This window comes from Denticeps clupeoides, unplaced genomic scaffold (assembly GCF_900700375.1).
Source record: "Denticeps clupeoides unplaced genomic scaffold, fDenClu1.1, whole genome shotgun sequence".
Lineage (NCBI taxonomy): Eukaryota > Metazoa > Chordata > Actinopteri > Clupeiformes > Denticipitidae > Denticeps > Denticeps clupeoides.
Window position 1 is genome coordinate 1 of NW_021629902.1, and position 16,628 is coordinate 16,628.

Below are 16,628 nucleotides of genomic sequence, written 5' to 3' on the forward strand. Positions count from 1 at the left end.
AGAGGTATTTCACTCTGTGATATGTTTTCAAGCCTAGGTTGTTTAAAGTCCAAGATTTTCAAGCAGAGATTGCTTACGGCCATACCAGCCCAAGAACGCCCGGTCTCGTCTGATCTCGGAAGCTAAGAAGGCTTGGGCCTGGTTAGTACTTGGATGGGAGACCTCCTGGGAATACCAGGTGCTGTAAGCTTTAACTGTTGAAAAACTTTTTAAAATGAAGTTTTTTTGCATCGCTTTGTTAGTTTTTATCTAAAGTAAGTTAAGAGGTATTTTCACTCTGTGATATGTTTTCAAGCCTAGGTTGTTTAAAGTCCAAGATTTTCAAGCAGAGATTGCTTACGGCCATACCAGCCCAAGAACGCCCGGTCTCGTCTGATCTCGGAAGCTAAGAAGGCTTGGGCCTGGTTAGTACTTGGATGGGAGACCTCCTGGGAATACCAGGTGCTGTAAGCTTTAACTGTTGAAAAACTTTTTAAAATGAAGTTTTTTTGCATCGCTTTGTTAGTTTTTATCTAAAGTAAGTTAAGAGGTATTTTCACTCTGTGATATGTTTTCAAGCCTAGGTTGTTTAAAGTCCAAGATTTTCAAGCAGAGATTGCTTACGGCCATACCAGCCCAAGAACGCCCGGTCTCGTCTGATCTCGGAAGCTAAGAAGGCTTGGGCCTGGTTAGTACTTGGATGGGAGACCTCCTGGGAATACCAGGTGCTGTAAGCTTTAACTGTTGAAAAACTTTTTAAAATGAAGTTTTTTTGCATCGCTTTGTTAGTTTTTATCTAAAGTAAGTTAAGAGGTATTTTCACTCTGTGATATGTTTTCAAGCCTAGGTTGTTTAAAGTCCAAGATTTTCAAGCAGAGATTGCTTACGGCCATACCAGCCCAAGAACGCCCGGTCTCGTCTGATCTCGGAAGCTAAGAAGGCTTGGGCCTGGTTAGTACTTGGATGGGAGACCTCCTGGGAATACCAGGTGCTGTAAGCTTTAACTGTTGAAAAACTTTTTAAAATGAAGTTTTTTTGCATCGCTTTGTTAGTTTTTATCTAAAGTAAGTTAAGAGGTATTTTCACTCTGTGATATGTTTTCAAGCCTAGGTTGTTTAAAGTCCAAGATTTTCAAGCAGAGATTGCTTACGGCCATACCAGCCCAAGAACGCCCGGTCTCGTCTGATCTCGGAAGCTAAGAAGGCTTGGGCCTGGTTAGTACTTGGATGGGAGACCTCCTGGGAATACCAGGTGCTGTAAGCTTTAACTGTTGAAAAACTTTTTAAAATGAAGTTTTTTTGCATCGCTTTGTTAGTTTTTATCTAAAGTAAGTTAAGAGGTATTTTCACTCTGTGATATGTTTTCAAGCCTAGGTTGTTTAAAGTCCAAGATTTTCAAGCAGAGATTGCTTACGGCCATACCAGCCCAAGAACGCCCGGTCTCGTCTGATCTCGGAAGCTAAGAAGGCTTGGGCCTGGTTAGTACTTGGATGGGAGACCTCCTGGGAATACCAGGTGCTGTAAGCTTTAACTGTTGAAAAACTTTTTAAAATGAAGTTTTTTTGCATCGCTTTGTTAGTTTTTATCTAAAGTAAGTTAAGAGGTATTTTCACTCTGTGATATGTTTTCAAGCCTAGGTTGTTTAAAGTCCAAGATTTTCAAGCAGAGATTGCTTACGGCCATACCAGCCCAAGAACGCCCGGTCTCGTCTGATCTCGGAAGCTAAGAAGGCTTGGGCCTGGTTAGTACTTGGATGGGAGACCTCCTGGGAATACCAGGTGCTGTAAGCTTTAACTGTTGAAAAACTTTTTAAAATGAAGTTTTTTTGCATCGCTTTGTTAGTTTTTATCTAAAGTAAGTTAAGAGGTATTTTCACTCTGTGATATGTTTTCAAGCCTAGGTTGTTTAAAGTCCAAGATTTTCAAGCAGAGATTGCTTACGGCCATACCAGCCCAAGAACGCCCGGTCTCGTCTGATCTCGGAAGCTAAGAAGGCTTGGGCCTGGTTAGTACTTGGATGGGAGACCTCCTGGGAATACCAGGTGCTGTAAGCTTTAACTGTTGAAAAACTTTTTAAAATGAAGTTTTTTTGCATCGCTTTGTTAGTTTTTATCTAAAGTAAGTTAAGAGGTATTTTCACTCTGTGATATGTTTTCAAGCCTAGGTTGTTTAAAGTCCAAGATTTTCAAGCAGAGATTGCTTACGGCCATACCAGCCCAAGAACGCCCGGTCTCGTCTGATCTCGGAAGCTAAGAAGGCTTGGGCCTGGTTAGTACTTGGATGGGAGACCTCCTGGGAATACCAGGTGCTGTAAGCTTTAACTGTTGAAAAACTTTTTAAAATGAAGTTTTTTTGCATCGCTTTGTTAGTTTTTATCTAAAGTAAGTTAAGAGGTATTTTCACTCTGTGATATGTTTTCAAGCCTAGGTTGTTTAAAGTCCAAGATTTTCAAGCAGAGATTGCTTACGGCCATACCAGCCCAAGAACGCCCGGTCTCGTCTGATCTCGGAAGCTAAGAAGGCTTGGGCCTGGTTAGTACTTGGATGGGAGACCTCCTGGGAATACCAGGTGCTGTAAGCTTTAACTGTTGAAAAACTTTTTAAAATGAAGTTTTTTTGCATCGCTTTGTTAGTTTTTATCTAAAGTAAGTTAAGAGGTATTTTCACTCTGTGATATGTTTTCAAGCCTAGGTTGTTTAAAGTCCAAGATTTTCAAGCAGAGATTGCTTACGGCCATACCAGCCCAAGAACGCCCGGTCTCGTCTGATCTCGGAAGCTAAGAAGGCTTGGGCCTGGTTAGTACTTGGATGGGAGACCTCCTGGGAATACCAGGTGCTGTAAGCTTTAACTGTTGAAAAACTTTTTAAAATGAAGTTTTTTTGCATCGCTTTGTTAGTTTTTATCTAAAGTAAGTTAAGAGGTATTTTCACTCTGTGATATGTTTTCAAGCCTAGGTTGTTTAAAGTCCAAGATTTTCAAGCAGATATTGCTTACGGCCATACCAGCCCAAGAACGCCCGGTCTCGTCTGATCTCGGAAGCTAAGAAGGCTTGGGCCTGGTTAGTACTTGGATGGGAGACCTCCTGGGAATACCAGGTGCTGTAAGCTTTAACTGTTGAAAAACTTTTTAAAATGAAGTTTTTTTGCATCGCTTTGTTAGTTTTTATCTAAAGTAAGTTAAGAGGTATTTTCACTCTGTGATATGTTTTCAAGCCTAGGTTGTTTAAAGTCCAAGATTTTCAAGCAGAGATTGCTTACGGCCATACCAGCCCAAGAACGCCCGGTCTCGTCTGATCTCGGAAGCTAAGAAGGCTTGGGCCTGGTTAGTACTTGGATGGGAGACCTCCTGGGAATACCAGGTGCTGTAAGCTTTAACTGTTGAAAAACTTTTTAAAATGAAGTTTTTTTGCATCGCTTTGTTAGTTTTTATCTAAAGTAAGTTAAGAGGTATTTTCACTCTGTGATATGTTTTCAAGCCTAGGTTGTTTAAAGTCCAAGATTTTCAAGCAGAGATTGCTTACGGCCATACCAGCCCAAGAACGCCCGGTCTCGTCTGATCTCGGAAGCTAAGAAGGCTTGGGCCTGGTTAGTACTTGGATGGGAGACCTCCTGGGAATACCAGGTGCTGTAAGCTTTAACTGTTGAAAAACTTTTTAAAATGAAGTTTTTTTGCATCGCTTTGTTAGTTTTTATCTAAAGTAAGTTAAGAGGTATTTTCACTCTGTGATATGTTTTCAAGCCTAGGTTGTTTAAAGTCCAAGATTTTCAAGCAGAGATTGCTTACGGCCATACCAGCCCAAGAACGCCCGGTCTCGTCTGATCTCGGAAGCTAAGAAGGCTTGGGCCTGGTTAGTACTTGGATGGGAGACCTCCTGGGAATACCAGGTGCTGTAAGCTTTAACTGTTGAAAAACTTTTTAAAATGAAGTTTTTTTGCATCGCTTTGTTAGTTTTTATCTAAAGTAAGTTAAGAGGTATTTTCACTCTGTGATATGTTTTCAAGCCTAGGTTGTTTAAAGTCCAAGATTTTCAAGCAGAGATTGCTTACGGCCATACCAGCCCAAGAACGCCCGGTCTCGTCTGATCTCGGAAGCTAAGAAGGCTTGGGCCTGGTTAGTACTTGGATGGGAGACCTCCTGGGAATACCAGGTGCTGTAAGCTTTAACTGTTGAAAAACTTTTTAAAATGAAGTTTTTTTGCATCGCTTTGTTAGTTTTTATCTAAAGTAAGTTAAGAGGTATTTTCACTCTGTGATATGTTTTCAAGCCTAGGTTGTTTAAAGTCCAAGATTTTCAAGCAGAGATTGCTTACGGCCATACCAGCCCAAGAACGCCCGGTCTCGTCTGATCTCGGAAGCTAAGAAGGCTTGGGCCTGGTTAGTACTTGGATGGGAGACCTCCTGGGAATACCAGGTGCTGTAAGCTTTAACTGTTGAAAAACTTTTTAAAATGAAGTTTTTTTGCATCGCTTTGTTAGTTTTTATCTAAAGTAAGTTAAGAGGTATTTTCACTCTGTGATATGTTTTCAAGCCTAGGTTGTTTAAAGTCCAAGATTTTCAAGCAGAGATTGCTTACGGCCATACCAGCCCAAGAACGCCCGGTCTCGTCTGATCTCGGAAGCTAAGAAGGCTTGGGCCTGGTTAGTACTTGGATGGGAGACCTCCTGGGAATACCAGGTGCTGTAAGCTTTAACTGTTGAAAAACTTTTTAAAATGAAGTTTTTTTGCATCGCTTTGTTAGTTTTTATCTAAAGTAAGTTAAGAGGTATTTTCACTCTGTGATATGTTTTCAAGCCTAGGTTGTTTAAAGTCCAAGATTTTCAAGCAGAGATTGCTTACGGCCATACCAGCCCAAGAACGCCCGGTCTCGTCTGATCTCGGAAGCTAAGAAGGCTTGGGCCTGGTTAGTACTTGGATGGGAGACCTCCTGGGAATACCAGGTGCTGTAAGCTTTAACTGTTGAAAAACTTTTTAAAATGAAGTTTTTTTGCATCGCTTTGTTAGTTTTTATCTAAAGTAAGTTAAGAGGTATTTTCACTCTGTGATATGTTTTCAAGCCTAGGTTGTTTAAAGTCCAAGATTTTCAAGCAGAGATTGCTTACGGCCATACCAGCCCAAGAACGCCCGGTCTCGTCTGATCTCGGAAGCTAAGAAGGCTTGGGCCTGGTTAGTACTTGGATGGGAGACCTCCTGGGAATACCAGGTGCTGTAAGCTTTAACTGTTGAAAAACTTTTTAAAATGAAGTTTTTTTGCATCGCTTTGTTAGTTTTTATCTAAAGTAAGTTAAGAGGTATTTTCACTCTGTGATATGTTTTCAAGCCTAGGTTGTTTAAAGTCCAAGATTTTCAAGCAGAGATTGCTTACGGCCATACCAGCCCAAGAACGCCCGGTCTCGTCTGATCTCGGAAGCTAAGAAGGCTTGGGCCTGGTTAGTACTTGGATGGGAGACCTCCTGGGAATACCAGGTGCTGTAAGCTTTAACTGTTGAAAAACTTTTTAAAATGAAGTTTTTTTGCATCGCTTTGTTAGTTTTTATCTAAAGTAAGTTAAGAGGTATTTTCACTCTGTGATATGTTTTCAAGCCTAGGTTGTTTAAAGTCCAAGATTTTCAAGCAGAGATTGCTTACGGCCATACCAGCCCAAGAACGCCCGGTCTCGTCTGATCTCGGAAGCTAAGAAGGCTTGGGCCTGGTTAGTACTTGGATGGGAGACCTCCTGGGAATACCAGGTGCTGTAAGCTTTAACTGTTGAAAAACTTTTTAAAATGAAGTTTTTTTGCATCGCTTTGTTAGTTTTTATCTAAAGTAAGTTAAGAGGTATTTTCACTCTGTGATATGTTTTCAAGCCTAGGTTGTTTAAAGTCCAAGATTTTCAAGCAGAGATTGCTTACGGCCATACCAGCCCAAGAACGCCCGGTCTCGTCTGATCTCGGAAGCTAAGAAGGCTTGGGCCTGGTTAGTACTTGGATGGGAGACCTCCTGGGAATACCAGGTGCTGTAAGCTTTAACTGTTGAAAAACTTTTTAAAATGAAGTTTTTTTGCATCGCTTTGTTAGTTTTTATCTAAAGTAAGTTAAGAGGTATTTTCACTCTGTGATATGTTTTCAAGCCTAGGTTGTTTAAAGTCCAAGATTTTCAAGCAGAGATTGCTTACGGCCATACCAGCCCAAGAACGCCCGGTCTCGTCTGATCTCGGAAGCTAAGAAGGCTTGGGCCTGGTTAATACTTGGATGGGAGACCTCCTGGGAATACCAGGTGCTGTAAGCTTTAACTGTTGAAAAACTTTTTAAAATGAAGTTTTTTTGCATCGCTTTGTTAGTTTTTATCTAAAGTAAGTTAAGAGGTATTTTCACTCTGTGATATGTTTTCAAGCCTAGGTTGTTTAAAGTCCAAGATTTTCAAGCAGAGATTGCTTACGGCCATACCAGCCCAAGAACGCCCGGTCTCGTCTGATCTCGGAAGCTAAGAAGGCTTGGGCCTGGTTAGTACTTGGATGGGAGACCTCCTGGGAATACCAGGTGCTGTAAGCTTTAACTGTTGAAAAACTTTTTAAAATGAAGTTTTTTTGCATCGCTTTGTTAGTTTTTATCTAAAGTAAGTTAAGAGGTATTTTCACTCTGTGATATGTTTTCAAGCCTAGGTTGTTTAAAGTCCAAGATTTTCAAGCAGAGATTGCTTACGGCCATACCAGCCCAAGAACGCCCGGTCTCGTCTGATCTCGGAAGCTAAGAAGGCTTGGGCCTGGTTAGTACTTGGATGGGAGACCTCCTGGGAATACCAGGTGCTGTAAGCTTTAACTGTTGAAAAACTTTTTAAAATGAAGTTTTTTTGCATCGCTTTGTTAGTTTTTATCTAAAGTAAGTTAAGAGGTATTTTCACTCTGTGATATGTTTTCAAGCCTAGGTTGTTTAAAGTCCAAGATTTTCAAGCAGAGATTGCTTACGGCCATACCAGCCCAAGAACGCCCGGTCTCGTCTGATCTCGGAAGCTAAGAAGGCTTGGGCCTGGTTAGTACTTGGATGGGAGACCTCCTGGGAATACCAGGTGCTGTAAGCTTTAACTGTTGAAAAACTTTTTAAAATGAAGTTTTTTTGCATCGCTTTGTTAGTTTTTATCTAAAGTAAGTTAAGAGGTATTTTCACTCTGTGATATGTTTTCAAGCCTAGGTTGTTTAAAGTCCAAGATTTTCAAGCAGAGATTGCTTACGGCCATACCAGCCCAAGAACGCCCGGTCTCGTCTGATCTCGGAAGCTAAGAAGGCTTGGGCCTGGTTAGTACTTGGATGGGAGACCTCCTGGGAATACCAGGTGCTGTAAGCTTTAACTGTTGAAAAACTTTTTAAAATGAAGTTTTTTTGCATCGCTTTGTTAGTTTTTATCTAAAGTAAGTTAAGAGGTATTTTCACTCTGTGATATGTTTTCAAGCCTAGGTTGTTTAAAGTCCAAGATTTTCAAGCAGAGATTGCTTACGGCCATACCAGCCCAAGAATGCCCGGTCTCGTCTGATCTCGGAAGCTAAGAAGGCTTGGGCCTGGTTAGTACTTGGATGGGAGACCTCCTGGGAATACCAGGTGCTGTAAGCTTTAACTGTTGAAAAACTTTTTAAAATGAAGTTTTTTTGCATCGCTTTGTTAGTTTTTATCTAAAGTAAGTTAAGAGGTATTTTCACTCTGTGATATGTTTTCAAGCCTAGGTTGTTTAAAGTCCAAGATTTTCAAGCAGAGATTGCTTACGGCCATACCAGCCCAAGAACGCCCGGTCTCGTCTGATCTCGGAAGCTAAGAAGGCTTGGGCCTGGTTAGTACTTGGATGGGAGACCTCCTGGGAATACCAGGTGCTGTAAGCTTTAACTGTTGAAAAACTTTTTAAAATGAAGTTTTTTTGCATCGCTTTGTTAGTTTTTATCTAAAGTAAGTTAAGAGGTATTTTCACTCTGTGATATGTTTTCAAGCCTAGGTTGTTTAAAGTCCAAGATTTTCAAGCAGAGATTGCTTACGGCCATACCAGCCCAAGAACGCCCGGTCTCGTCTGATCTCGGAAGCTAAGAAGGCTTGGGCCTGGTTAGTACTTGGATGGGAGACCTCCTGGGAATACCAGGTGCTGTAAGCTTTAACTGTTGAAAAACTTTTTAAAATGAAGTTTTTTTGCATCGCTTTGTTAGTTTTTATCTAAAGTAAGTTAAGAGGTATTTTCACTCTGTGATATGTTTTCAAGCCTAGGTTGTTTAAAGTCCAAGATTTTCAAGCAGAGATTGCTTACGGCCATACCAGCCCAAGAACGCCCGGTCTCGTCTGATCTCGGAAGCTAAGAAGGCTTGGGCCTGGTTAGTACTTGGATGGGAGACCTCCTGGGAATACCAGGTGCTGTAAGCTTTAACTGTTGAAAAACTTTTTAAAATGAAGTTTTTTTGCATCGCTTTGTTAGTTTTTATCTAAAGTAAGTTAAGAGGTATTTTCACTCTGTGATATGTTTTCAAGCCTAGGTTGTTTAAAGTCCAAGATTTTCAAGCAGAGATTGCTTACGGCCATACCAGCCCAAGAACGCCCGGTCTCGTCTGATCTCGTAAGCTAAGAAGGCTTGGGCCTGGTTAGTACTTGGATGGGAGACCTCCTGGGAATACCAGGTGCTGTAAGCTTTAACTGTTGAAAAACTTTTTAAAATGAAGTTTTTTTGCATCGCTTTGTTAGTTTTTATCTAAAGTAAGTTAAGAGGTATTTTCACTCTGTGATATGTTTTCAAGCCTAGGTTGTTTAAAGTCCAAGATTTTCAAGCAGAGATTGCTTACGGCCATACCAGCCCAAGAACGCCCGGTCTCGTCTGATCTCGGAAGCTAAGAAGGCTTGGGCCTGGTTAGTACTTGGATGGGAGACCTCCTGGGAATACCAGGTGCTGTAAGCTTTAACTGTTGAAAAACTTTTTAAAATGAAGTTTTTTTGCATCGCTTTGTTAGTTTTTATCTAAAGTAAGTTAAGAGGTATTTTCACTCTGTGATATGTTTTCAAGCCTAGGTTGTTTAAAGTCCAAGATTTTCAAGCAGAGATTGCTTACGGCCATACCAGCCCAAGAACGCCCGGTCTCGTCTGATCTCGGAAGCTAAGAAGGCTTGGGCCTGGTTAGTACTTGGATGGGAGACCTCCTGGGAATACCAGGTGCTGTAAGCTTTAACTGTTGAAAAACTTTTTAAAATGAAGTTTTTTTGCATCGCTTTGTTAGTTTTTATCTAAAGTAAGTTAAGAGGTATTTTCACTCTGTGATATGTTTTCAAGCCTAGGTTGTTTAAAGTCCAAGATTTTCAAGCAGAGATTGCTTACGGCCATACCAGCCCAAGAACGCCCGGTCTCGTCTGATCTCGGAAGCTAAGAAGGCTTGGGCCTGGTTAGTACTTGGATGGGAGACCTCCTGGGAATACCAGGTGCTGTAAGCTTTAACTGTTGAAAAACTTTTTAAAATGAAGTTTTTTTGCATCGCTTTGTTAGTTTTTATCTAAAGTAAGTTAAGAGGTATTTTCACTCTGTGATATGTTTTCAAGCCTAGGTTGTTTAAAGTCCAAGATTTTCAAGCAGAGATTGCTTACGGCCATACCAGCCCAAGAACGCCCGGTCTCGTCTGATCTCGGAAGCTAAGAAGGCTTGGGCCTGGTTAGTACTTGGATGGGAGACCTCCTGGGAATACCAGGTGCTGTAAGCTTTAACTGTTGAAAAACTTTTAAAATGAAGTTTTTTTGCATCGCTTTGTTAGTTTTTATCTAAAGTAAGTTAAGAGGTATTTTCACTCTGTGATATGTTTTCAAGCCTAGGTTGTTTAAAGTCCAAGATTTTCAAGCAGAGATTGCTTACGGCCATACCAGCCCAAGAACGCCCGGTCTCGTCTGATCTCGGAAGCTAAGAAGGCTTGGGCCTGGTTAGTACTTGGATGGGAGACCTCCTGGGAATACCAGGTGCTGTAAGCTTTAACTGTTGAAAAACTTTTTAAAATGAAGTTTTTTTGCATCGCTTTGTTAGTTTTTATCTAAAGTAAGTTAAGAGGTATTTTCACTCTGTGATATGTTTTCAAGCCTAGGTTGTTTAAAGTCCAAGATTTAAAGTCCAAGATTTTCAAGCAGAGATTGCTTACGGCCATACCAGCCCAAGAACGCCCGGTCTCGTCTGATCTCGGAAGCTAAGAGGCTTGGGCCTGGTTAGTACTTGGATGGGAGACCTCCTGGGAATACCAGGTGCTGTAAGCTTTAACTGTTGAAAAACTTTTTAAATGAAGTTTTTTTGCATCGCTTTGTTAGTTTTTATCTAAAGTAAGTTAAGAGGTATTTTCACTCTGTGATATGTTTTCAAGCCTAGGTTGTTTAAAGTCCAAGATTTTCAAGCAGAGATTGCTTACGGCCATACCAGCCCAAGAACGCCCGGTCTCGTCTGATCTCGGAAGCTAAGAAGGCTTGGGCCTGGTTAGTACTTGGATGGGAGACCTCCTGGGAATACCAGGTGCTGTAAGCTTTAACTGGTTGAAAACTTTTTAAAAATGAAGTTTTTTTGCATCGCTTTGTTAGTTTTTATCTAAAGTAAGTTAAGAGGTATTTTCACTCTGTGATATGTTTTCAAGCCTAGGTTGTTTAAAAGTCCAAGATTTTCAAGCAGAGATTGCTTACGGCCATACCAGCCCAAGAACGCCGGTCTCGTCTGATCTCGGAAGCTAAGAAGGCTTGGGCCTGGTTAGTACTTGGATGGGAGACCTCCTGGGAATACCAGGTGCTGTAAGCTTTAACTGTTGAAAAACTTTTTAAAAATGAAGTTTTTTTTGCATCGCTTTGTTAGTTTTTATCTAAAGTAAGTTAAGAGGTATTTTCACTCTGTGATATGTTTTCAAGCCTAGGTTGTTTAAAGTCCAAGATTTTCAAGCAGAGATTGCTTACGGCCATACCAGCCCAAGAACGCCCGGTCTCAGCATACTTGATGATGGTGGTGGAGCTAGTAATGGCTGTACAGTCATGGGTGTACAGGGAGTACAGCAGGGGGCTCAAAACACAGCCCTGGGGGGCTCCAGTGCTGAGATTGATGGAGGCTGAGACATGTCCACCCATCCTTACTGCCTGTGGTCTCCCGGTTAAGAAGTTGGAGATCCACTGACAGAGAGATGAGCTGAGTCCCAGGTGCTCCAGCTTGGTGGTGAGTGTGGAAGGGATTATTGTGTTAAATGCTGAACTGTAGTCAATGAAGAGCATTTTAACATAATTTCCCTTCCGAGTGTCCAGGTGGGTGAGTGCAGTATGGAGGAGATGTGATATGGCGTCATCCGTGGACCGGTTGGGACGGTATGCAAACTGTAGTGGGTCGAGTGTATCTGGTAGTGAAGAAATGATGAAGTCTCTGACCAGCCGTTCAAAGATCTTCATCACTACTGAGGTGAGGGCTACAGGGCGGTAGTCGTTGAGGGAGGCAGGATGGGTTTTCTTGGGGACCGGAACAATGATGGACTCCTTGAAGCATGTGGGGATCACCGACTGAGATAGAGAGAGGTTGAATATCTCTGTAAACACAGGTGCTAGCTGGTCTGCGCAGGCTCTGAGGATTCTCCCCGAGATGCCGTCTGGTCCTGCTGCCTTCCTGGTGTTCACTCTCTTGAAGGCTCTCCTCACATCATGCTCGGTGATGACGAACGCGTTCTCGGTGCTGGCAGTGTCCTCCCGTCTGCAGCTGTTGGAGCCGCTAGCCGTAGCATCGCTAGCGTCTTTAGCTGCAGCCTCGAAGCGAGCATAGAACGTATTTAGCTCGTCTGCCAGAGACACGTCCGCGTTCGTCGTACCGCATGTTGGTGCTTTATAGTCCGTTATTGTCCGTAGTCCCCGCCACAGGCTCCTAGAGTCACTCTGTTCGAGTTGTGACTCCAGTTTCTTCCCGTAGCGCTGCTTCGCCTCCTTCACCGCTTTCCTGACGCTGTATGACGCAGCCTTGTATGGTTCCATGTCCCCGGAAGTGAGCCCCGCGTTATAGGTCGCGGTGCGAGATTTCAGAGCGTCGCGGATGGTTTTATCCACCCACGGCTTCTGGTTGGGAAACGTTCTGACGATCGTTTTCTGAACGGTGTCGTCCGTTAGTTTCCCAATGAAACTCACAACCGCTTCCGCAAACTCACTGATGTTTCCGGAACTACTCTGGAACATGTCCCAGTCTGCGTCCTCCAGTGCGTCCTGAAGAGCGGCCACCGATTGGTCCGTCCAGCGTGCCACCTCCCTCTGAACCGGAACTTCCTGTTTAAGCCTTTGTTTGTATTTAGGCATGAGGAAGATGGCGGCGTGGTCAGATTTTCCAAATGGTGGACGAGATTGTGCCCTGTATCCGTCCTTTATTGTCGTGTAGCAATGGTCCAGTGTCCTTTCGCCCCTGGTGGGGCAGGTGATGTGCTGATGGAAATTCGGCGCTGCGCGTTTGAGGCTGGCATTATTAAAATCTCCTGCCACAATGAGCGCAGCGTCCCGGTGCTGTGTTTGGTGCTGTGTGAGCGCCTCCTGCAGTTCGCCTAAGGCAGTGTCCGTGTCCGCTTTTGGCGGAATGTAAGCGGCGCTGATGATGACCGATGTGAACTCCCGAGGAAGGTAAAAGGGACGACACTTGATGGACAGTAGTTCCAGATTCGTCGAGCACGAGTGTGTGAGGGGAGAAATTGAATTACACCAGTTCCTATTTACCATCAAACACACTCCGCCTCCCCTTGTCTTCCCCGAGTCGCGTGTCCTGTCCATGCGGTGGACCGAGAAGAACTCGGCCGGCTGGATGGTGTGGTCCGGCACCGCTGGGTTCAGCCATGTCTCGGTGAAGCAGAGGAGGTTGCAGTCCCGGATGTCTCTCTGGAACTTTACCCTGGCCCTGAGGTCATCGAGCTTGTTCTCCAGTGACTGGACGTTGGTGAGCAGGATGCTAGGCAGAGGTGTGCTGTGTGCACGGGTAAGTTAAGAGGTATTTTCACTCTGTGATATGTTTTCAAGCCTAGGTTGTTTAAAGTCCAAGATTTTCAAGCAGAGATTGCTTACGGCCATACCAGCCCAAGAACGCCCGGTCTCGTCTGATCTCGGAAGCTAAGAAGGCTTGGGCCTGGTTAGTACTTGGATGGGAGACCTCCTGGGAATACCAGGTGCTGTAAGCTTTAACTGTTGAAAAACTTTTTAAAATGAAGTTTTTTTGCATCGCTTTGTTAGTTTTTATCTAAAGTAAGTTAAGAGGTATTTTCACTCTGTGATATGTTTTCAAGCCTAGGTTGTTTAAAGTCCAAGATTTTCAAGCAGAGATTGCTTACGGCCATACCAGCCCAAGAACGCCCGGTCTCGTCTGATCTCGGAATCTAAGAAGGCTTGGGCCTGGTTAGTACTTGGATGGGAGACCTCCTGGGAATACCAGGTGCTGTAAGCTTTAACTGTTGAAAAACTTTTTAAAATGAAGTTTTTTTGCATCGCTTTGTTAGTTTTTATCTAAAGTAAGTTAAGAGGTATTTTCACTCTGTGATATGTTTTCAAGCCTAGGTTGTTTAAAGTCCAAGATTTTCAAGCAGAGATTGTTTACGGCCATACCAGCCCAAGAACGCCCGGTCTCGTCTGATCTCGGAAGCTAAGAAGGCTTGGGCCTGGTTAGTACTTGGATGGGAGACCTCCTGGGAATACCAGGTGCTGTAAGCTTTAACTGTTGAAAAACTTTTTAAAATGAAGTTTTTTTGCATCGCTTTGTTAGTTTTTATCTAAAGTAAGTTAAGAGGTATTTTCACTCTGTGATATGTTTTCAAGCCTAGGTTGTTTAAAGTCCAAGATTTTCAAGCAGAGATTGCTTACGGCCATACCAGCCCAAGAACGCCCGGTCTCGTCTGATCTCGGAAGCTAAGAAGGCTTGGGCCTGGTTAGTACTTGGATGGGAGACCTCCTGGGAATACCAGGTGCTGTAAGCTTTAACTGTTGAAAAACTTTTTAAAATGAAGTTTTTTTGCATCGCTTTGTTAGTTTTTATCTAAAGTAAGTTAAGAGGTATTTTCACTCTGTGATATGTTTTCAAGCCTAGGTTGTTTAAAGTCCAAGATTTTCAAGCAGAGATTGCTTACGGCCATACCAGCCCAAGAACGCCCGGTCTCGTCTGATCTCGGAAGCTAAGAAGGCTTGGGCCTGGTTAGTACTTGGATGGGAGACCTCCTGGGAATACCAGGTGCTGTAAGCTTTAACTGTTGAAAAACTTTTTAAAATGAAGTTTTTTTGCATCGCTTTGTTAGTTTTTATCTAAAGTAAGTTAAGAGGTATTTTCACTCTGTGATATGTTTTCAAGCCTAGGTTGTTTAAAGTCCAAGATTTTCAAGCAGAGATTGCTTACGGCCATACCAGCCCAAGAACGCCCGGTCTCGTCTGATCTCGGAAGCTAAGAAGGCTTGGGCCTGGTTAGTACTTGGATGGGAGACCTCCTGGGAATACCAGGTGCTGTAAGCTTTAACTGTTGAAAAACTTTTTAAAATGAAGTTTTTTTGCATCGCTTTGTTAGTTTTTATCTAAAGTAAGTTAAGAGGTATTTTCACTCTGTGATATGTTTTCAAGCCTAGGTTGTTTAAAGTCCAAGATTTTCAAGCAGAGATTGCTTACGGCCATACCAGCCCAAGAACGCCCGGTCTCGTCTGATCTCGGAAGCTAAGAAGGCTTGGGCCTGGTTAGTACTTGGATGGGAGACCTCCTGGGAATACCAGGTGCTGTAAGCTTTAACTGTTGAAAAACTTTTTAAAATGAAGTTTTTTTGCATCGCTTTGTTAGTTTTTATCTAAAGTAAGTTAAGAGGTATTTTCACTCTGTGATATGTTTTCAAGCCTAGGTTGTTTAAAGTCCAAGATTTTCAAGCAGAGATTGCTTACGGCCATACCAGCCCAAGAACGCCCGGTCTCGTCTGATCTCGGAAGCTAAGAAGGCTTGGGCCTGGTTAGTACTTGGATGGGAGACCTCCTGGGAATACCAGGTGCTGTAAGCTTTAACTGTTGAAAAACTTTTTAAAATGAAGTTTTTTTGCATCGCTTTGTTAGTTTTTATCTAAAGTAAGTTAAGAGGTATTTTCACTCTGTGATATGTTTTCAAGCCTAGGTTGTTTAAAGTCCAAGATTTTCAAGCAGAGATTGCTTACGGCCATACCAGCCCAAGAACGCCCGGTCTCGTCTGATCTCGGAAGCTAAGAAGGCTTGGGCCTGGTTAGTACTTGGATGGGAGACCTCCTGGGAATACCAGGTGCTGTAAGCTTTAACTGTTGAAAAACTTTTTAAAATGAAGTTTTTTTGCATCGCTTTGTTAGTTTTTATCTAAAGTAAGTTAAGAGGTATTTTCACTCTGTGATATGTTTTCAAGCCTAGGTTGTTTAAAGTCCAAGATTTTCAAGCAGAGATTGCTTACGGCCATACCAGCCCAAGAACGCCCGGTCTCGTCTGATCTCGGAAGCTAAGAAGGCTTGGGCCTGGTTAGTACTTGGATGGGAGACCTCCTGGGAATACCAGGTGCTGTAAGCTTTAACTGTTGAAAAACTTTTTAAAATGAAGTTTTTTTGCATCGCTTTGTTAGTTTTTATCTAAAGTAAGTTAAGAGGTATTTTCACTCTGTGATATGTTTTCAAGCCTAGGTTGTTTAAAGTCCAAGATTTTCAAGCAGAGATTGCTTACGGCCATACCAGCCCAAGAACGCCCGGTCTCGTCTGATCTCGGAAGCTAAGAAGGCTTGGGCCTGGTTAGTACTTGGATGGGAGACCTCCTGGGAATACCAGGTGCTGTAAGCTTTAACTGTTGAAAAACTTTTTAAAATGAAGTTTTTTTGCATCGCTTTGTTAGTTTTTATCTAAAGTAAGTTAAGAGGTATTTTCACTCTGTGATATGTTTTCAAGCCTAGGTTGTTTAAAGTCCAAGATTTTCAAGCAGAGATTGCTTACGGCCATACCAGCCCAAGAACGCCCGGTCTCGTCTGATCTCGGAAGCTAAGAAGGCTTGGGCCTGGTTAGTACTTGGATGGGAGACCTCCTGGGAATACCAGGTGCTGTAAGCTTTAACTGTTGAAAAACTTTTTAAAATGAAGTTTTTTTGCATCGCTTTGTTAGTTTTTATCTAAAGTAAGTTAAGAGGTATTTTCACTCTGTGATATGTTTTCAAGCCTAGGTTGTTTAAAGTCCAAGATTTTCAAGCAGAGATTGCTTACGGCCATACCAGCCCAAGAACGCCCGGTCTCGTCTGATCTCGGAAGCTAAGAAGGCTTGGGCCTGGTTAGTACTTGGATGGGGAACCTCCTGGGAATACCAGGTGCTGTAAGCTTTAACTGTTGAAAAACTTTTTAAAATGAAGTTTTTTTGCATCGCTTTGTTAGTTTTTATCTAAAGTAAGTTAAGAGGTATTTTCACTCTGTGATATGTTTTCAAGCCTAGGTTGTTTAAAGTCCAAGATTTTCAAGCAGAGATTGCTTACGGCCATACCAGCCCAAGAACGCCCGGTCTCGTCTGATCTCGGAAGCTAAGAAGGCTTGGGCCTGGTTAGTACTTGGATGGGAGACCTCCTGGGAATACCAGGTGCTGTAAGCTTTAACTGTTGAAAAACTTTTTAAAATGAAGTTTTTTTGCATCGCTTTGTTAGTTTTTATCTAAAGTAAGTTAAGAGGTATTTTCACTCTGTGATATGTTTTCAAGCC

At 42.6% G+C, this 16,628-nt stretch overlaps 55 non-coding genes across 55 annotated transcripts; all 55 read left to right on the top strand.

Moving 5' to 3' along the window:
- The first annotated feature begins 71 nt into the window (after positions 1–71).
- Positions 72–190, top strand: LOC114776898 (5S ribosomal RNA). Its single transcript, XR_003745792.1, has one exon. It is a non-coding gene; the product is annotated as a 5S ribosomal RNA (ribosomal RNA).
- Positions 191–334: 144 nt separating this feature from the next.
- LOC114776947 (5S ribosomal RNA) lies at positions 335–453 on the top strand. The gene has a single exon (XR_003745841.1). It is a non-coding gene; the product is annotated as a 5S ribosomal RNA (ribosomal RNA).
- A 144-nt stretch (positions 454–597) lies between these two features.
- LOC114776959 (5S ribosomal RNA) lies at positions 598–716 on the top strand. The gene has a single exon (XR_003745852.1). It is a non-coding gene; the product is annotated as a 5S ribosomal RNA (ribosomal RNA).
- A 144-nt stretch (positions 717–860) lies between these two features.
- LOC114776971 (5S ribosomal RNA) lies at positions 861–979 on the top strand. The gene has a single exon (XR_003745863.1). It is a non-coding gene; the product is annotated as a 5S ribosomal RNA (ribosomal RNA).
- Positions 980–1,123: 144 nt separating this feature from the next.
- On the top strand, positions 1,124–1,242 carry LOC114776788 (5S ribosomal RNA). Its single transcript, XR_003745687.1, has one exon. It is a non-coding gene; the product is annotated as a 5S ribosomal RNA (ribosomal RNA).
- Positions 1,243–1,386: 144 nt separating this feature from the next.
- Positions 1,387–1,505, top strand: LOC114776800 (5S ribosomal RNA). Its single transcript, XR_003745698.1, has one exon. It is a non-coding gene; the product is annotated as a 5S ribosomal RNA (ribosomal RNA).
- Positions 1,506–1,649: 144 nt separating this feature from the next.
- LOC114776811 (5S ribosomal RNA) lies at positions 1,650–1,768 on the top strand. Its single transcript, XR_003745709.1, has one exon. It is a non-coding gene; the product is annotated as a 5S ribosomal RNA (ribosomal RNA).
- A 144-nt stretch (positions 1,769–1,912) lies between these two features.
- Positions 1,913–2,031, top strand: LOC114776822 (5S ribosomal RNA). Its single transcript, XR_003745720.1, has one exon. It is a non-coding gene; the product is annotated as a 5S ribosomal RNA (ribosomal RNA).
- Positions 2,032–2,175: 144 nt separating this feature from the next.
- LOC114776833 (5S ribosomal RNA) lies at positions 2,176–2,294 on the top strand. The gene has a single exon (XR_003745731.1). It is a non-coding gene; the product is annotated as a 5S ribosomal RNA (ribosomal RNA).
- Positions 2,295–2,438: 144 nt separating this feature from the next.
- LOC114776845 (5S ribosomal RNA) lies at positions 2,439–2,557 on the top strand. The gene has a single exon (XR_003745742.1). It is a non-coding gene; the product is annotated as a 5S ribosomal RNA (ribosomal RNA).
- Positions 2,558–2,701: 144 nt separating this feature from the next.
- On the top strand, positions 2,702–2,820 carry LOC114776857 (5S ribosomal RNA). Its single transcript, XR_003745753.1, has one exon. It is a non-coding gene; the product is annotated as a 5S ribosomal RNA (ribosomal RNA).
- Positions 2,821–2,964: 144 nt separating this feature from the next.
- Positions 2,965–3,083, top strand: LOC114776869 (5S ribosomal RNA). The gene has a single exon (XR_003745764.1). It is a non-coding gene; the product is annotated as a 5S ribosomal RNA (ribosomal RNA).
- A 144-nt stretch (positions 3,084–3,227) lies between these two features.
- On the top strand, positions 3,228–3,346 carry LOC114776880 (5S ribosomal RNA). The gene has a single exon (XR_003745775.1). It is a non-coding gene; the product is annotated as a 5S ribosomal RNA (ribosomal RNA).
- A 144-nt stretch (positions 3,347–3,490) lies between these two features.
- On the top strand, positions 3,491–3,609 carry LOC114776892 (5S ribosomal RNA). Its single transcript, XR_003745786.1, has one exon. It is a non-coding gene; the product is annotated as a 5S ribosomal RNA (ribosomal RNA).
- Positions 3,610–3,753: 144 nt separating this feature from the next.
- Positions 3,754–3,872, top strand: LOC114776904 (5S ribosomal RNA). The gene has a single exon (XR_003745798.1). It is a non-coding gene; the product is annotated as a 5S ribosomal RNA (ribosomal RNA).
- A 144-nt stretch (positions 3,873–4,016) lies between these two features.
- On the top strand, positions 4,017–4,135 carry LOC114776915 (5S ribosomal RNA). Its single transcript, XR_003745809.1, has one exon. It is a non-coding gene; the product is annotated as a 5S ribosomal RNA (ribosomal RNA).
- Positions 4,136–4,279: 144 nt separating this feature from the next.
- LOC114776926 (5S ribosomal RNA) lies at positions 4,280–4,398 on the top strand. The gene has a single exon (XR_003745820.1). It is a non-coding gene; the product is annotated as a 5S ribosomal RNA (ribosomal RNA).
- Positions 4,399–4,542: 144 nt separating this feature from the next.
- LOC114776937 (5S ribosomal RNA) lies at positions 4,543–4,661 on the top strand. The gene has a single exon (XR_003745831.1). It is a non-coding gene; the product is annotated as a 5S ribosomal RNA (ribosomal RNA).
- Positions 4,662–4,805: 144 nt separating this feature from the next.
- LOC114776941 (5S ribosomal RNA) lies at positions 4,806–4,924 on the top strand. Its single transcript, XR_003745835.1, has one exon. It is a non-coding gene; the product is annotated as a 5S ribosomal RNA (ribosomal RNA).
- A 144-nt stretch (positions 4,925–5,068) lies between these two features.
- Positions 5,069–5,187, top strand: LOC114776942 (5S ribosomal RNA). Its single transcript, XR_003745836.1, has one exon. It is a non-coding gene; the product is annotated as a 5S ribosomal RNA (ribosomal RNA).
- Positions 5,188–5,331: 144 nt separating this feature from the next.
- On the top strand, positions 5,332–5,450 carry LOC114776943 (5S ribosomal RNA). Its single transcript, XR_003745837.1, has one exon. It is a non-coding gene; the product is annotated as a 5S ribosomal RNA (ribosomal RNA).
- A 144-nt stretch (positions 5,451–5,594) lies between these two features.
- Positions 5,595–5,713, top strand: LOC114776944 (5S ribosomal RNA). The gene has a single exon (XR_003745838.1). It is a non-coding gene; the product is annotated as a 5S ribosomal RNA (ribosomal RNA).
- A 144-nt stretch (positions 5,714–5,857) lies between these two features.
- On the top strand, positions 5,858–5,976 carry LOC114776945 (5S ribosomal RNA). Its single transcript, XR_003745839.1, has one exon. It is a non-coding gene; the product is annotated as a 5S ribosomal RNA (ribosomal RNA).
- A 144-nt stretch (positions 5,977–6,120) lies between these two features.
- Positions 6,121–6,239, top strand: LOC114776932 (5S ribosomal RNA). The gene has a single exon (XR_003745826.1). It is a non-coding gene; the product is annotated as a 5S ribosomal RNA (ribosomal RNA).
- Positions 6,240–6,383: 144 nt separating this feature from the next.
- LOC114776946 (5S ribosomal RNA) lies at positions 6,384–6,502 on the top strand. Its single transcript, XR_003745840.1, has one exon. It is a non-coding gene; the product is annotated as a 5S ribosomal RNA (ribosomal RNA).
- Positions 6,503–6,646: 144 nt separating this feature from the next.
- Positions 6,647–6,765, top strand: LOC114776948 (5S ribosomal RNA). The gene has a single exon (XR_003745842.1). It is a non-coding gene; the product is annotated as a 5S ribosomal RNA (ribosomal RNA).
- Positions 6,766–6,909: 144 nt separating this feature from the next.
- Positions 6,910–7,028, top strand: LOC114776950 (5S ribosomal RNA). Its single transcript, XR_003745843.1, has one exon. It is a non-coding gene; the product is annotated as a 5S ribosomal RNA (ribosomal RNA).
- A 144-nt stretch (positions 7,029–7,172) lies between these two features.
- On the top strand, positions 7,173–7,291 carry LOC114776951 (5S ribosomal RNA). Its single transcript, XR_003745844.1, has one exon. It is a non-coding gene; the product is annotated as a 5S ribosomal RNA (ribosomal RNA).
- A 144-nt stretch (positions 7,292–7,435) lies between these two features.
- On the top strand, positions 7,436–7,554 carry LOC114776922 (5S ribosomal RNA). The gene has a single exon (XR_003745816.1). It is a non-coding gene; the product is annotated as a 5S ribosomal RNA (ribosomal RNA).
- Positions 7,555–7,698: 144 nt separating this feature from the next.
- On the top strand, positions 7,699–7,817 carry LOC114776952 (5S ribosomal RNA). The gene has a single exon (XR_003745845.1). It is a non-coding gene; the product is annotated as a 5S ribosomal RNA (ribosomal RNA).
- Positions 7,818–7,961: 144 nt separating this feature from the next.
- LOC114776953 (5S ribosomal RNA) lies at positions 7,962–8,080 on the top strand. Its single transcript, XR_003745846.1, has one exon. It is a non-coding gene; the product is annotated as a 5S ribosomal RNA (ribosomal RNA).
- Positions 8,081–8,224: 144 nt separating this feature from the next.
- On the top strand, positions 8,225–8,343 carry LOC114776954 (5S ribosomal RNA). Its single transcript, XR_003745847.1, has one exon. It is a non-coding gene; the product is annotated as a 5S ribosomal RNA (ribosomal RNA).
- A 144-nt stretch (positions 8,344–8,487) lies between these two features.
- On the top strand, positions 8,488–8,606 carry LOC114776936 (5S ribosomal RNA). The gene has a single exon (XR_003745830.1). It is a non-coding gene; the product is annotated as a 5S ribosomal RNA (ribosomal RNA).
- Positions 8,607–8,750: 144 nt separating this feature from the next.
- LOC114776955 (5S ribosomal RNA) lies at positions 8,751–8,869 on the top strand. Its single transcript, XR_003745848.1, has one exon. It is a non-coding gene; the product is annotated as a 5S ribosomal RNA (ribosomal RNA).
- A 144-nt stretch (positions 8,870–9,013) lies between these two features.
- On the top strand, positions 9,014–9,132 carry LOC114776956 (5S ribosomal RNA). Its single transcript, XR_003745849.1, has one exon. It is a non-coding gene; the product is annotated as a 5S ribosomal RNA (ribosomal RNA).
- Positions 9,133–9,276: 144 nt separating this feature from the next.
- Positions 9,277–9,395, top strand: LOC114776957 (5S ribosomal RNA). Its single transcript, XR_003745850.1, has one exon. It is a non-coding gene; the product is annotated as a 5S ribosomal RNA (ribosomal RNA).
- Positions 9,396–9,539: 144 nt separating this feature from the next.
- LOC114776958 (5S ribosomal RNA) lies at positions 9,540–9,658 on the top strand. The gene has a single exon (XR_003745851.1). It is a non-coding gene; the product is annotated as a 5S ribosomal RNA (ribosomal RNA).
- Positions 9,659–9,801: 143 nt separating this feature from the next.
- LOC114776960 (5S ribosomal RNA) lies at positions 9,802–9,920 on the top strand. The gene has a single exon (XR_003745853.1). It is a non-coding gene; the product is annotated as a 5S ribosomal RNA (ribosomal RNA).
- A 158-nt stretch (positions 9,921–10,078) lies between these two features.
- On the top strand, positions 10,079–10,196 carry LOC114776934 (5S ribosomal RNA). Its single transcript, XR_003745828.1, has one exon. It is a non-coding gene; the product is annotated as a 5S ribosomal RNA (ribosomal RNA).
- Positions 10,197–10,339: 143 nt separating this feature from the next.
- On the top strand, positions 10,340–10,458 carry LOC114776961 (5S ribosomal RNA). Its single transcript, XR_003745854.1, has one exon. It is a non-coding gene; the product is annotated as a 5S ribosomal RNA (ribosomal RNA).
- Positions 10,459–10,604: 146 nt separating this feature from the next.
- LOC114776939 (5S ribosomal RNA) lies at positions 10,605–10,722 on the top strand. The gene has a single exon (XR_003745833.1). It is a non-coding gene; the product is annotated as a 5S ribosomal RNA (ribosomal RNA).
- A 2,261-nt stretch (positions 10,723–12,983) lies between these two features.
- On the top strand, positions 12,984–13,102 carry LOC114776962 (5S ribosomal RNA). The gene has a single exon (XR_003745855.1). It is a non-coding gene; the product is annotated as a 5S ribosomal RNA (ribosomal RNA).
- A 144-nt stretch (positions 13,103–13,246) lies between these two features.
- Positions 13,247–13,365, top strand: LOC114776938 (5S ribosomal RNA). Its single transcript, XR_003745832.1, has one exon. It is a non-coding gene; the product is annotated as a 5S ribosomal RNA (ribosomal RNA).
- Positions 13,366–13,509: 144 nt separating this feature from the next.
- Positions 13,510–13,628, top strand: LOC114776921 (5S ribosomal RNA). Its single transcript, XR_003745815.1, has one exon. It is a non-coding gene; the product is annotated as a 5S ribosomal RNA (ribosomal RNA).
- A 144-nt stretch (positions 13,629–13,772) lies between these two features.
- On the top strand, positions 13,773–13,891 carry LOC114776963 (5S ribosomal RNA). The gene has a single exon (XR_003745856.1). It is a non-coding gene; the product is annotated as a 5S ribosomal RNA (ribosomal RNA).
- A 144-nt stretch (positions 13,892–14,035) lies between these two features.
- On the top strand, positions 14,036–14,154 carry LOC114776964 (5S ribosomal RNA). The gene has a single exon (XR_003745857.1). It is a non-coding gene; the product is annotated as a 5S ribosomal RNA (ribosomal RNA).
- Positions 14,155–14,298: 144 nt separating this feature from the next.
- Positions 14,299–14,417, top strand: LOC114776966 (5S ribosomal RNA). Its single transcript, XR_003745858.1, has one exon. It is a non-coding gene; the product is annotated as a 5S ribosomal RNA (ribosomal RNA).
- Positions 14,418–14,561: 144 nt separating this feature from the next.
- Positions 14,562–14,680, top strand: LOC114776967 (5S ribosomal RNA). The gene has a single exon (XR_003745859.1). It is a non-coding gene; the product is annotated as a 5S ribosomal RNA (ribosomal RNA).
- A 144-nt stretch (positions 14,681–14,824) lies between these two features.
- Positions 14,825–14,943, top strand: LOC114776968 (5S ribosomal RNA). Its single transcript, XR_003745860.1, has one exon. It is a non-coding gene; the product is annotated as a 5S ribosomal RNA (ribosomal RNA).
- Positions 14,944–15,087: 144 nt separating this feature from the next.
- Positions 15,088–15,206, top strand: LOC114776969 (5S ribosomal RNA). The gene has a single exon (XR_003745861.1). It is a non-coding gene; the product is annotated as a 5S ribosomal RNA (ribosomal RNA).
- A 144-nt stretch (positions 15,207–15,350) lies between these two features.
- LOC114776970 (5S ribosomal RNA) lies at positions 15,351–15,469 on the top strand. The gene has a single exon (XR_003745862.1). It is a non-coding gene; the product is annotated as a 5S ribosomal RNA (ribosomal RNA).
- A 144-nt stretch (positions 15,470–15,613) lies between these two features.
- Positions 15,614–15,732, top strand: LOC114776972 (5S ribosomal RNA). The gene has a single exon (XR_003745864.1). It is a non-coding gene; the product is annotated as a 5S ribosomal RNA (ribosomal RNA).
- Positions 15,733–15,876: 144 nt separating this feature from the next.
- On the top strand, positions 15,877–15,995 carry LOC114776973 (5S ribosomal RNA). The gene has a single exon (XR_003745865.1). It is a non-coding gene; the product is annotated as a 5S ribosomal RNA (ribosomal RNA).
- A 144-nt stretch (positions 15,996–16,139) lies between these two features.
- On the top strand, positions 16,140–16,258 carry LOC114776924 (5S ribosomal RNA). Its single transcript, XR_003745818.1, has one exon. It is a non-coding gene; the product is annotated as a 5S ribosomal RNA (ribosomal RNA).
- A 144-nt stretch (positions 16,259–16,402) lies between these two features.
- On the top strand, positions 16,403–16,521 carry LOC114776974 (5S ribosomal RNA). Its single transcript, XR_003745866.1, has one exon. It is a non-coding gene; the product is annotated as a 5S ribosomal RNA (ribosomal RNA).
- The last annotated feature ends 107 nt before the right edge of the window (positions 16,522–16,628 follow it).